Raw genomic sequence first — 14,978 nt, 5'->3', positions numbered from 1 at the left:
TCAGAGTTCTGCATGATGGGGCAGCACTGTTTAATATTGTATAATGCCTCCAACCTCCAGCTTTCTTTTATTTTTTTTTCCAGCGTTCTTTTAAACACTTTTTGAAATAGCAAAGCTTTTGGGTTTTTTTTTTCTTTAATAACAGTGACAATCATTGAAATGAATGCTTTAGTTTGAATTTTAAAATACTCAGAAAGTGGAGATAAGAAAAAAAACAAACAAAACACAGGATCTATCCTTGAACTTTGAATCTATAGGTCATCTTCTTCAATTAGTCCCATATTTGCCCCCATTTTATGCTACCGCTTGTAGCTTTCTACATACTGACATCAATGACAAATATCTGTATAGCATTTTTAACTTTTTCTTAAGATTTGTTTATTTATTTATATGAGAGAGAGAGGCAGGAAACAGACTCCCCACTGAGCAGGTAGCATGATGCAGGGACTCAATTTTAGGACCCCGGGATTATGACCTGAGCTGAAGAAGGACACTTAACCAGACTGAGCCACTCACATGCCCCTGACTTTTTCTAAGAGCAGTCTTTTTACAACTTCCCAGTGGGTAGGCAAAGTAGGTGTAATTACCCCCAATTTGCAAGCATACAGATCAATTAAGTCACCTACGCAGGGTCAGTTAGCTAGGAATAGACATAGGAAGGACCTAAGGCTCCAGATGCTGGTCCAGCCACTTTCTATTATGACACACTTTGCACAAACAACAACATTCAGTCCAAATCAGTGTTTATCACCTTCTGTACAAAATACCCACATCCTAGGATAATGATACAAAAATGAGCAGTGCTGTTTGAAAAGGATGATGAAGCTATCAGTGCCACGACAGGTCACATTTGCCGTGGGTGAGGAGACGTTTGTGTTCACATACATGCTGTGTATTTCCCAACCCACAAACCCCAGGATCCTTATTCTCCATTTGGACCATAACCATCAGTTGCACCCAACACCATCAACTCAATAACAGGGTCACTTCCTGGACTGTATTTCTCAGTATTGATTCCTACTTAACATCAACCAGGGTTGTTTGTTTGTTTGTTTGTTTGTTTGTTTTTAAAGACTTTATTTATTTATTCATGAGAGAGGCAGAGACCTCAGCAGAGGGAGAAGCAGGCTCCCCTGGGGAGCCCGATGCAGGACTCAATCCCGGGATACCAGGATCACACCCTGAGCCAAAGGCAGATGTTCAACCACTGAGCCACCCAGGTATCCCTGGGTTGTTTTGTTTGTTTTTAATCTTTGTCTGCAACCACCTCTTCTTCCATGTTCCTCTCTTTTTGCTCCCCATCCCTTATTCATTCTTTTTTTTTTAAGATTTTATTTATTTATTCATGAGAGAACAGAGAGAATGAGGCAGAGACACAGGTAGAGGAAGAAGCAGGCTCCATGCGGGGAGCCTGACCTGAGACTCCATCCGGGGTCTCCAGGATCACGCCCTGGGCTGAAGGTGGACATTTTAACTGCTGAGCCACCCAAGCGTCCCCCCATCCCTTATTCATTCATTTCACAAACACCCCCAACTTCTTGACCACTTCCTTACCAGTCTCCCTGACTTTAGGATCCATGAATTCAGTCTTCTAAGATGCTAACTCTTCTTGCTCTTCTGCCTTTTTACTAACCATATTGGAAAATCTCCTGTTGTGAATCAATCCAACCCGCCTACTTTTAGGTGTGATCCTTTCCCCGCAAGTAAATGTCATCCCATATAAATCTTAATGCCAAAAAAAAAAAAAAAAAAAATCTTAATGCCATTAAAATTTTTGGATGTTCAGTTTCAGCTGGCCTACCCATATTGCTTTATAAACTGTTTCCACATTGATTGGCAGTGTGTTGTGTTGCACACCATTGTGTGAACAGTGCCCCTTGGGTTATACAATGCGGCAGGACTATTGGTCAGCTTCCCTTCCCATTCCCTTGATTGATTATTTCAAACCTTCAGAACTTGCCTCAAGTTACCTAACAAATATTCAATTCCCTCACTCATTAAAAAGATGACTGCCTAGTACGTTCATAACTTAAAATCGTGACATAGGGTAGACCTCAGTGTGTCAACCCCCAACCTAAAGAAGTGTCTACATCCACTTCCATCCTACTTTCCTTCCTTCCCACCTCTAAACATGGAGCGGCTATTTTGTAGCTCTTCCTTCCTCCCACTGAACCTCAAGATGGCACCTCCCTTTGACTCCATGAAACATGAGTCAGTTTCTCTCTTTTCTGAACCTTATGCCTCTCACTCTTTATTGACTCTTTCTCCTTGACTTATAAACATGTTCAAATTTCTCATGCTCCAAAACAAAAGAGAACACACCGTTGTGTAACAGATAGTGGGAGTGTGCCACTCATATATCCTTAACTTCTTCCATTTCAGGGCACACCAGCAGGACTTTAAACAGCTGACATCTGCCATCTATTTTTCTGAGAGCTTCTCTGGCCCTTTCATTCAGCAAGCTGAGAAGTTCCATGGAATTAATGAACTGCCCCCTTCCTCCAAAGCAGCTTTCCACCAGTGATTAGTAGTAATTGGTATAGAAATGGCCCAGCTTCCTAACCCATTAGGTAGGAAGAACCCTAAGGCACATGTTCTATATTGTTACTGAGACTTCTCTGATAGGATTAAACTTCAGTTGGCCCTAATAGTAATTTGCTTAAAAATTCATTCTTTTTCAGTGTTTCCTTTCTTTCCTATCTCCTTTAGTACCTCTCTAGCAATATTTGCGAGGATTCCCTCCCAAACAAATGCCTTACTCTTGAATCCATATTTCAAAATCAGCTTCTGGGAAAACCCAAACCAAGACATCCTCCTTCGATCCTCTGTCTACATCTAGTTGCCACCTACCTTTTTATTCTTTCAGTGCTAAGATTCTAGAAAAATAATAACCATGAAGAAATTGTGCTTTGATACTAGTACAGAGAACCCGAAGTGGCTTAAACAAGTTGAGAGTTTTCCACTTCTCATGGAATGATAAATTTGGATCTGTGAACTTTGGGGCTGATATGGCAGCTCCACAATGCCACTAGAGACCCGGGTACCTTCTCTCTTCCCACTCCGTCACTCTTAACATGTCCAGGGCACTTCATGGTCCCCAAGTAGCTGAATCCCCTTCAGTATTGCCTCCAGGTTTGAAGAAGGAAGACAGATAAGCAAGAGGCAAAAGGTTCAGGCTGGCTGAGTCAGCCATGGTATCAAGGATCTTTCCTCAAGGCACCATTCAACAACTGCTTACCTCTTATTGACCAGAACTTAGACTACCCTAAATTCAAGGGAGATTGAAAGAGATTTTTTTGTTTGTTTGTTTCTTGTTTTAAAATCTGGCCTTTTTGTTTCCTCTAACAATATTGGGTTTCTCTTATCAAAAGGAAGAATGATACTAGACATGTCTCCAAAGGCAAGAGAAACAAAGGTTAAAAATAAACTATTGGGACTTCATCAACATAAAAAGTTTTTGCACAGCAAAGGAAACAGTCAACAAACCAAAAAGACATTTGAGAGAATACGAGAAGATATTTGCAAATGTCTTATCAGATAAAGGGCTAGTATCCAAAATCCATAAAGAACTTATCAAACTCAACACTCAAAGAACAAATCAAGAAATGGGCAGAAGACGTGAGCAGATATTTCTCCAAAGAAGACATACAAATGGCCAATAGATACATGCAAAAATGCTCAACATTGCTCAGCATCAGGGAAATACAAATCAAAACCACAATGAGATATCACCTCATCCCAGTTAGAATTACTAAAATTAACATGTCGGGAAACAACAGATACTGGTGATGATGCAGAGAAGGGGAACCCTCTTACACTGTTGTTGGGAATACAAGCTGGTACAGCTACTCTGGAAAACAGTAGGAGGTTCCTCAAAAAGTTGAAAATAGAGTTACCCTTTGATCCATCAATTGCATGGCTGGTGTTACCCCAAAGATACAAACTTAGTGATCCTATGGGACACCTGCATGCCAATGTTTATAGAATCAATGTCCACGGGCAGCCCCGGTGGTACAGCGGTTTGGTGCTGCCTGCAGCCTGGGGTGTGATCCTGGATACCCGGGATCAAGTCCCACGTCGGGCTCCCTGCATGGAGCCTGCTTCTCCCTCTGCCTGTGTCTCTGCCTCTCTCTCTGTGTCTATGAATAAATAAAAATTTTAAAAAAGAATCTTTAAAAAAAAGAATCAATGTCCACAATAGACAAATTATGGAAAGAGTCCAGATGTCCATTGACAGAAATAGATTAAAAAAGATGTTGTATATATATTCAATGGAATACTACTCAGCCATCAAAAAAAAATGAAATCTTGCCATTTGCAACAATGTGGATGGAACTAGAGGGTATTATGCTAAGCAAAATAAGTCAATCAGAGAAAGACCGTTATCATACAAGTTCACTTACATGTGGAATTTAGGAAACAAAACAGAGAGTCATAGGGGAAAGGAGGGAAAAAAATAAAACAAGACAAAATCAGAGAGGGAGACAAACCATAAAAGATTCTTAATTATAGGAAACAAACTGAAGGTGGCTAGAGGGGTGGGGATGAGGTAACTGAGTGATGGACATTGAGGATGGCATGTGATGTAATGAACATTGGGTGCTATTTAAGACTGATAAGTCTAAACTCTATCAATGAAACTAATAATATACTATATGTTAATTAATTGAATTTAATTTTTTTAAAAAGCACTGCTAGCAGAGCTCTGAACTTTGGTTTGAAAGTCCTTAAAAATGTATGATACTCAACAAAATGTTAAAATGATGTTAACAGAGAAAGGCCATCTAAAACCATTGTGGCAATCCAGAAAGGAGTTTATGAAAATCTTGTCCCTTGAAGATCCTGACTTGGCAGATTGATTGGGCCACATGCACTCTAAGAGTGTGACCCATTATGATCATAAGAACTATGCTTCTGGCCCTTTCCAGTGGCTTCTGTTTCAACAAGCTTCTACCAAATCATCTTCCTATACTTGATACTGTGTCACTTAACATAGAGTGCTGACTTGCCCTGATTAAATTACTCCGCACTTAGCAAACCAAAATTAATTAATTAATTAATTAATTAAAAATAAATAAAAAGGAAAAATGGATATTGGGGAGATAAACAGCCATCTCTGCTATAGGAGTCCATGTAACCAGTTGCAATTTCCCAACTATTGTCCTTTGGTTTCTACCACTCTATGGAAAATCTCTAAGCTAACAATTATTGTCTACCTCCTACATGCAATAGACAATTTTCAGCCCATTTCTTATTGACTTCCATGATTTCTCACTGACTGTCCTTACCTTATTTTCCACACAATTCGATGTACACATCGAATTGAATTTAAGAGTCCTTGTCAAACACATTAGCTTTCCAAGGTCAATAGTTTTATGCTAAAGCTAGTCAGGAAGGAATGGAGAACAAAGACAAAATGGTGAAGACGTTAATGTCATACTCTGCTTAGGTTCCCTCAAATCTGGAGATATGAACACTGTTTATTGTAGCATTTAATTATTTATTTATTTATTTAGTTAGTTAGTTAGTTAGTTAGTATGTGTGTGCATGTGTCTGCCCCTGCTGGGGACAGTAGCGTGCTTTCAGGTCCAATACTTTTATTTTTGAGGACTCCTTTCAACCTACTGGAACCCACTTTGCCTGCATGAACAGAGAATTAGTAGTAGTAGAACATCCCTTGTCCTACAGGTGCAAGAGAGTAAATGTTCCTGCTCCCTTGCCTCAGAAAGTGACCATTCTGAAGTGAGACATAACCCAGAGCTCCCTGTGGGATCAGGCTAAAGCTACATTCTGTGGGACTTTGCTTGGCCGCCTTCCCTTCTGTGTTCTGTGTCGCCACTCTCTTACTTGCCCTCAACAAGAGCACTTCCTCAATAAATCATTTGCACACTTCTGGGAAACCAGTGTTAAGACAACTTGGCAATAAATATTGGTTGGCCAGGAGGAACTGAACAAAACCAAACAAGTCTTTCCAAATGTGTTACTACATTAAGATAGCTTTTGAGGTTTTCATATTACCTTTTTTAAGATTACAATGTTGTTTCTGGGAAGTAATAGTTCGCTACAGGTCCTTAAGCCTAAAAATGCCAATTGTAATAATTTGCTTGAATATATAGTTTTTCTGACACTTATCCGTAAATCATAGATAAAATCGTGTAAGTAATTTTGATACAAAAATTGTGCTCTGTACTAGCATTGTTAAGCACTGTTAAGATGACAAGCATACTTATCAACTCATAAGAATTATTCATTCAAGTTACAGAAATTTTATAAGCAGTTTCTGAGAATTCTCTTTGGAAATACAGGAAGATGTAGATATGTTATCATTGTACAAACTCATCCTTTCTTTTCTGGAGAAGACAAAGCAAATGGGGCTGAATTCTCAAATATATCTCTGCCTCCCATGTAGCTGTGCCAGTCATCAATACATTACCTCTTAGCTCCAAAGTCACCCGTTTTGCCTGCTCTGGGATAAGGGAAGTGGACCTTATGAATATTTCTCCTATAATGGCCAGGGTGATGTTAAGCCTTGTCAGTAGAGGGCACTAAAGCAATGCTGGAGAGGGAAGAGGTTCTGGTGTGTCCCTCTTTTTGGCCTGGTTGTGTTCCTGCAAAGTGGGTAGCTTTTTGTGGCAGTGTCCCCATAGCCAGCAACAAGAGTCACACACTCATGTGGAGTTTAGCAGCTCCTAAGGACAGTGAATGAGTTCCCCAGGCACCCAGCTCATTTTCTGGTAATTCCCTGATGACAGCTTTTTCCCAATGAGGAAACGGTATCTCACCACAATTTTAGGGAGCTTCTCTGAAATTTTCTAGCAAATCTATTGAATGTCTCAGTTCGCCTTTTAGGAAGTCAATGGCACCCACATCTCTCCCCCTTGGAAGCTTCCTGGTGAGCTCTCCTAGCAGGTGGCTCTCTACCAGCCAGCCTCTCAGCATCATCACGCTGACTTTGGACACCACAGCACAGACAATTCTCCTTCATCCAGTGGGTTTCAATCACAGCCTTGCCAACAAGGTCTGAATCCCAGCCTTGAGAAGAATACTCCCCTCCCAAGTTTGTTCCTTCCTTGGGTACTCTCTCTCAGCCTTAGGGTATCCTTAGGAGTGTTTTTGATCTCTCCTCTTAGCCAATTTCCTATTACTCCATTCCCCTGTTAATAGCTTTTCCTATTAGACTTCTCTTTTTCTGTCTTCTGATTGGACCCTAACTAATAGCATAGCTAAAGAAAGCAAAATCCCTAAATTTTAAAAGTAGAAATTCTCTAAATGCATGAGTTCCTTGAAGTTTTTTTAAAAGATATTTAAAAAGGTCATGCCCTTTAAAACTCTTTTTCTAGTTGTTCCTGCACTCTTTAAAAGGTTTCTAATTTGAGGCAAAAGAAGTTGCCAGTCCTAAGACCAACAGCTCATATTTTTTATATTAACCATGTGGCTCTGTGGCTCATATAAAAAACCTAAGCTCTTATCCCAGAAATGCCTACCTAGTGCTGGACAGTTTACAAACAAGTATTTTCAATTCTCAGAAAAGCTCTGAAAAGTTAGCATCATCATTCGTGTCTTAGAGATAAGGAAACTGAAGCCCAGAGATGGCAAATAATTTGCCTAGGGTCACACAGCTGGTATGCATTCCACTTGAGATTTAAACCTCTACGTATGGATCCAAAGCCTTTTCCATATCTTCCATGGTATCTCAGGCAGGCACAAAGTAAAACTTTCCAGATCATTGTTAATTACTTTTTCCATTCTTTATCCAGCATTAGTTGAGTACACACTATGTTTCAGGTTCTATACCTCATGCTAGGTAATAAAAATTTTAAAGACCCAGAACACTTGATCTCAAGCGCTTTCATTTTAAAAGCCCTTTTCCCTGGCACGCCTGGGTAGCCTAGTTGTTTGAGCATCTGACCTTTAGTTTCAGCTCAGGTCATGATCTCAGGGTCTTGAGATCAAGCCCCACATTGGGCTCTATGCTCAGTGTGAAGTCTGCTTGAGATTCTCTCTCTCCTTCTCCCTCTGCCCCTCCCCCCTTCATGAGCATGAGCACACTCTCTCTCTCAAAATAAATAAATAAAATATTTTTAAAAATAATTTTTTTTTAAAAAAAGCACTTTTCCCATTCCTACGGGCTTGACCATTCAGTGCACTTTAACCCTTCTGGAGGATCTTAAATTCCCAACCAAGCCAATAGCAGGAGTGGCACTTTTCTGAAGTTGCTGTGGGCCACCTGCATTTACATGCTTTGTAACAGTCTGTATTCGATTTGCCGACTTTTTCTGTTGCCTTTCAGGTCTCTGTGCCTCAGAACTCAGCCTCAACCGGCTCTCTTGAATGCTGGTGCATTTGGGGGCTGCTTATCCCTTCTCTGACCTTCACCTCTTCCCCTTCTCCCTCTGAGCTTCTGAGACCAGTTTCAAGACTGTATCTGATGTTTCACATTCTATGACATATCACAACCACTTCTGCCAATCAGGGTATGGGCTTTTTTTGAGTGGTATGAGCTTTTTTTCACCAATCAGTGGTATGGGCTTTTTTTCTAATCTACCTGGGCAGCTCTGATCTACCTGGGCATGAGCAGGCCAGCACCTTGGCAGAGGCAGCTCTGTGGTTTCCTCATCTGGCCCAAATAGGACATGCTGTATGTCTTTCTCAGATGCCCTTCTTTTCCTGTCTTGAGTCTTCTTCTCTTCCCCATAAAGCCACCCTTGGCTACAGCTACCTGGATAGATTCTACTCACCTACCGCCTTCCATTTTAGCATTAACTTTTCCCCACACCCTCTCTCTGTCTAGCTCAAGGATGTGGGCTTTCACTGTGCTTCCCTGCAGAACTGAACTGTAATGGCTGATTCCTTACATCTCCTTAACAGGAGTTGGGAGCATCTGGAGTGCAGAGACTGTTATATTTGGATGCACCCCAGGGTCCAGTGCAGTGCTGCATGATAGGCCTTAATAAATATTTTGGGGGTGGGTAGAAGGAGAGGGAAAAAGAGAGGAAAGAAGACAGGGAGGGAGGGAAGCAGGAAGGATGAAGAAAGGAAAGAAAGGGAAAGGAATATCATGTTTCTCTTTTAGCCACTTGCATGGCATTTTATCACCGGAATTAAATTCAGTTTATCATCTAAAACTTAAGATATCTCCAAAAACAAGGTTCTAGGTGCTCCTGGCTGAGCCTCTGTTCCAGCTGGTGACCTCACTTAAAGACAGAAGGAAGAACTCTACCACCGTCACCAACACCACAATAGAAATGGCATCAAACCATAGCCCACATTTAGTAAGCTCCTGTTATATACCAGGCCCCATGCTCAGCATCTCCTGTACATCATCTCATAAATCACTGCAACTATCCAATGAGTAGACACTGTCTCTGTGTCCATATAAGGACACTGAAGCTTAGCGAAGTGAAGGAACTTGCCAAGGTCACACTGCCCATAAATAGCAGTGCTAGGATACTAAATCAGGCCTTTGGACACCCAACCCAAGCTCTGAACTGTCATACTATGCAGTGCCTCTAAAGATGTTCTGTGTCTTTTCAAGCCCAGAAGGCACACAGGATAGTAGCATGGATCCTAAAGATAGACACCTATCAACTTTGTGGTATTTAAATATCCACAAAACCAAAAGTGAGTCAATATGCAATGACATTTCCTTTTAGAAGTAAGGTAAAAGTCACCACCGGGATGATCCCCCTGAATCTTGGGTTAGGAGGTGTGTGGCAGAACAGGAAAGGAAGAAGTGAATGGCACAATTTGCACAATTTCCCACTAAATTGAAGTACAAAATAATAAAACGGCCATTGCACTCAATTGGGAGGCATCAAATAGACAATCATAGAGAAAATATTGTAATAGGGAAGCTCTTGGGTAGAATCAATTCCCCCAAAGCCTGGAGGGATTTCGTCTCAGGTCATAATGCATTCCTCCAGTAAACAAGTCCTCCATACACTAAGCTGGGGCAAAAAAATGTTCCATGGAGAAGGTACTTTCAGAAGGAGGACAATTGAATTTTGAACAGCAATGAAACAAGCTTCACAAGCGTTGATTTCAAAATGAAATGGCTTGTATGTTGTTCACTTTGACTCCTGGTGCATCAAAATAGAAAATGCTGCTTTGCATGCATTTCAACAGCCCATTTCTCTGTAATACTGCACTGCTTTGACAAGCATGTTATGTTAGAAGGAAATAACACACAAAGGGAGGTGGGCTGCCTGGGGACCTATCATATGGGAGTCTCTGTGACTTGTTTCAAATTATTCAAAGATCAGTGCAAGAAGATGTGTCTTGCATCTCTCCCCTAACTATTGTCTGGGATCTCCTGGAGAGGCCAGTACAAGTATCTTCAGCTTTGAGTCCTTGGTTTCAGAAACTCTCTACCTTGGTCTGCACATATTAAATTTCAGAATGATCCATTTCCAAGTGATTCACTCTCAGAGTGATTGGTCATGTATTGGCTGACAGGTCATTCATCTACTTAGATGCAGACAGAAGGCAGTAGAATACCAGAAAAAGTTCTGGGATTTAGTTCTAGCCCTCCATTCTCAGGTAGGACTACACATAAACCATTCACAGTACAGTGCTTGCCAGAATGGTCATAATCCTTTGCCCCATTCCTATATGCATCACCTTTGCATTGTGGCTTTATAGCAACCCCAATCAAGAATAAAGTTAATTGCACCTCTCTTTGAGTTTTCTGTCTGACTTTGACAAATAAATTGTGGTAGAAATAACACTGTGCTGGTTCTGAGACTGGGCCTCAAGAACCTTGTACCCTTCGTGCATTTTCTTGACATCTGACTCCATCATGAGAATAAGCACAAGCTGACCTGCTGGAAGATGAAAGACCATGTGGACCAGTGTTAAGTGAGCCCAGTTATAGAAATTAAAGCCTAAAAGATATGAGAAAGCCCAGCCAACATCAGCAAACCTGTCCACCTGGCCTGCAGCTAACAGCTGCACAAAGGAACCCTGCCAAGACCAGAACTACCCAGCTAAGCCTCCGCTAAATTGTTGACCCATAGAATCATAAGTTAAAAACATGATTGCTATTTTAAAACTCTAAGTTTGGTGGGATTTTTTTTCACGAGCAATAGGTAACTGATATACCACCTCACAATTAATTCTGTTATTGGTGGGAAGGTCTGGTAACTATCTCTCCCTGCCAGCACTGAGGGCTGGGAGAATCTGAATTATCATGGGCTCAAATCCTGTGGCTCTGGAGCTAAAATTGGAGCCTCCACAGGATGGGGCTTGGAATGCTCTGTAAACAAGATCACACACACAGATGCAGAACATAAGTCATAAGCATGATATCTGAATACCATATAGCAATGACTATGCCAGAGAATGGGTAGGGATCATGAGTGGGAAACAGGTGAAAAGTGGAAGACAAGGAAAGGCAGACCCTTCACTAGCTGCCTCCTGTGCTGTTTGCATGCTCCATAAGAAGGGACAATGCTCAGCTTTCTCACCGGGATCTAGCACACAAGAGGAGCTCAAGAAATGTTTGTAGAGTAAGTATGTGGCCTGACGACTCACAGTTGTGACTTGCCTCTCTGTGTCGGTTGCTGAGTAGACAGGAAGCATGGAGCTTTCTTCTTAGAGGGAATATGTCCAAGTGATCATAGGATCCACTACTTTTTTAAAAACTAAGAAATATTTATCTGGAACTTTCTATGAGTTAGTACTAGTTAGTACTAGTCTTAGGAGGCATATGAGGTAGGCATGAACCTTATCCCTACTTTTTCCCATGAAGAACATTCTTTTTCCCATGAAGAAAGCTGGGAACAGTTTTGCCCAAGGACATGAAGCTGGAATTGGCAGAACCAGCATTCTGGCTCTCAACCTTATACACTAACATCTCCATATGCTGCCTCTCTTGAAATCATCACAGTTAACATAGAGGCCTTGGAGAGTGCTTAAGTCATCCCCTTCTTTCCATACATGAGAATGTTTGGGCCCAATAAATGTACATGACTTTTTCAAGATCACTTAATTAATGGCAGTCTCCTGATGCACAGTTTGGTATTTTCTCCTCTATCCCACACTGATGATTTGAAAAGCTATTTCATGGGCACCTTTATTTCCAAAGAGGTTCACAATGTTGAGACCCATGAACTCTGACTTTTAAAACCAAGGAGTGTCAAATAATAGGATAAACTGTAGGGAGGAGAAAGGAACAATGAATGAGACAAATGATAGGCCTTCTAGTCCATAAGACAGTCAAGTTATGTCACAATAGAAAGAGGGTCCCACTCACAGACTGAAATCTACCAGGGATGCCTAAAGCCTCAAGGATTCAAGTGTTTTGTTGGTATATGTATGGCATATTAGCTCAGAACTTCTAAAATGTTAATATGTCTATGAATTATCAGAGGGATCTTATTAAGATGAAGACTGTGGTTTGGCAGTTCTGGGTAGGGCTGGAGATTCTGCATGCTAACACGCTCCTAGGTGATGCCAACACTGCTCTTCTGTGGACCACACTTTGAGAAGCAAGTATCTAGGGCACTTAGCTGGGTTCTTCAAATAAGAGAAAAAATCCTGATACAGACAATTCCATTCAAAGACCTAAGACAATCTGAAAGTAAAACCTTAAAATGTGGTCAGAGATCATTCAGAGATCTGAGATGTACAAATATAGATAGATATGAATATTAAATATAGTGTAAGTTTTCAGAAGGGAGAAAATATCCTTAAAGATTCTAATATGATAAAGCAAGACAACCAGGAAGGATGTGTCTGGTGATAGGATACAAGAGGGAGGACCTAACACCATCTATGGAATATTCTTGCCAAAGATCATGCTTGAATCAGGGCAGACCTCTAAATATAGCTAGCAATTTAAAGGAAATATGGGGGACCAGAGGAACCCATTAAACAACAATGGGGTGCAAAAAAACTCAGAATGTGATAAATTCTACAGGACAAGTGATTTCATTTCTTCAGCAAAATTTACTCAGTGGAAAAATAAGAGGGGGAACCTAGAAATCTCTTAAGAGACTTATGAGACCTACTAGCCAAATGTAACTTGAGGACATTGTTAGGATCCTGATTCAAACAATCTGTAAAGAAAGAAAAACAGTTTATGGGATAACCTAGAAAATTTTACTACTGACTGGATATTTGATGATATTAAGGAATTTTTCAATTTAAAATGGTATCATGGTTATGCTTTTTACCCTGTTCGAGGGTACAGGTTTTGAAATATTTTACAATGAGATGATCTAATATCGTTCAAAATAATCCAGTTGACGACTGGGGTAGAAGTGGATGGGACATAGAAAAAATAGCTTAGCCACAGGAATAGGCCTTGAAGCTGCTGATCAGAATGTGGGGGGTTATTACATTAGCTTCTCTGCTTTTCAGTATGTTTAAAAATTTCTAAATTCAAGGTTGTAAATAAATATATACGTAAAGAGAGAAAGACAGAGACAAGGAAAGAGGGTAGGAGGAAGAAAGAGAAAGAGATAAAGAGAAAGCAAAAGTGAAAGCGAGAGGAAAGAAGGTAGGAAGAAAGGAATAAGGAAAGAAGGAAAGAGTAAGAGAGGGTAGGAAGGTAAGAAGGAAGGAAGGAATAAAAAGAGAAATGTTCAGAGAGGGCAGTATCTCCTCCAAATTCTCTTCAAAATGAGTAGATTTGGCAAACTGATGATTCTAATTGCAATACCAGGTAAGATTCTAGGACATATTCTTGAAATGGCGAAAGTGAAATTTAAAAAAGGAAGAGGAAGACAAAGAAAAGAAAGCTGAGATCACCAGGGTCCACTAAAGGTGGATTGTTCAAGACTCTTACTTTTTATTATGGCTTCTTGACAGGCCTGTCACAGGAATACTATAGATATAAGGCCCCTGGATTCAGCAGAACATTTGTCAAAGTCTCTCGTGATCTTTAGAAAAAGGAGGGAATTGTGGCACAGGTGATAGCATGCAAGATGGATTTATGACCAGTTGAAAGTACGTCCCCAGAGGCTTGGATTAGGAGTCCACATCAGGCTGGGGGCAGCTCTTTAGCAGAAGGCTGGAGGACTCCTGTTCAAAATGCTATTGTTTTTCATCAATGACACATGAAGATATACAAGATGTGTCGGTCACATTGAAGAAGACATAAAGTCCAAAGGAGTATCTTTGAATACTCTTGACGACAGAATTATGATCTAAAGATACCTCAATGTGCTACAACAAAGCCAGTGTGAACAGGCTGAAATTTAACCATGTTTATTATTAGTCAACCAGGAGAGCCAAGAGGAGGAAAAGGCTAAAGTCTGTGGCTGCTAAAAAAAAAGTGTGTAAGGAAAAGACATGTCCAGGGCCCAAGGACACATGCCCACTCTAAGATACAGATGACTGGGAGCCTTGCCTCTGGGTTCTGTCATCATCCTGTCCTGGTTTGAGCAGCACTGCCTTAAAGATTTTCCCTTACTGTAAATTCCATATGGATCAATAATGTAAGGGGCTGCCAAAGCTAATTCGATCTGCTAATTTGATTTTAGAGTACATTAAAACAATTACTTTTCCAGAAGAGGAGAAGAGGGAATGTGAACAATAACTGCATCTACCGTGTAGTAAGCATTTACTACGGTGAGGCGTCAGGCCAGGTATTTTACATACATTAGTTCATTTAATCACCCCATTATCCTTTCTATGTGAATGCTAATAACCTTATTTCCTCCATGGGGGTACTGAGGTCCAGAGTGGTTCAGGGACTAGGCTAACGTCACACAGCTGGTGACATAGAGCCGGGATGACAGTGGAACCCCTCTGTGCTGATGTAGCTTAGGAACAAAAAGGCTTGTTCTCAAACTATCTGGGCTGGTCCAACAAAATGCTGAGAATAGGGTTTAGTTCAACAAAAGTTTCACCTGTCTCCAAAAATTTAGCCAATGACATTGATCAGGACAGTGAGAGAACCACATCAAACACATCACATGAAGCCCAATTAATATCAGGCAATTTATGGCACCTGGCTGGCTCAATTAGTAGAG

At 40.7% G+C, this 14,978-nt stretch overlaps 1 long non-coding RNA gene across 1 annotated transcript in view; it reads left to right on the top strand.

Annotated features, from left to right (window-relative positions):
* The window catches only part of LOC111091891, a 60,063-nt gene that overhangs the window by 28,531 nt on the left and 16,554 nt on the right, over positions 1–14,978 (top strand). The gene's annotated exons all lie outside the window — the stretch shown is intronic.

The sequence above is a fragment of the Canis lupus genome, chromosome 23 (genome assembly GCF_011100685.1).
Source record: "Canis lupus familiaris isolate Mischka breed German Shepherd chromosome 23, alternate assembly UU_Cfam_GSD_1.0, whole genome shotgun sequence".
In the NCBI taxonomy this organism is placed as follows: Eukaryota; Metazoa; Chordata; class Mammalia; order Carnivora; family Canidae; genus Canis; species Canis lupus.
The sequence above is the reverse complement of the archived record's forward strand: the minus strand, read 5'-3'. Positions and strand labels throughout refer to the sequence as shown.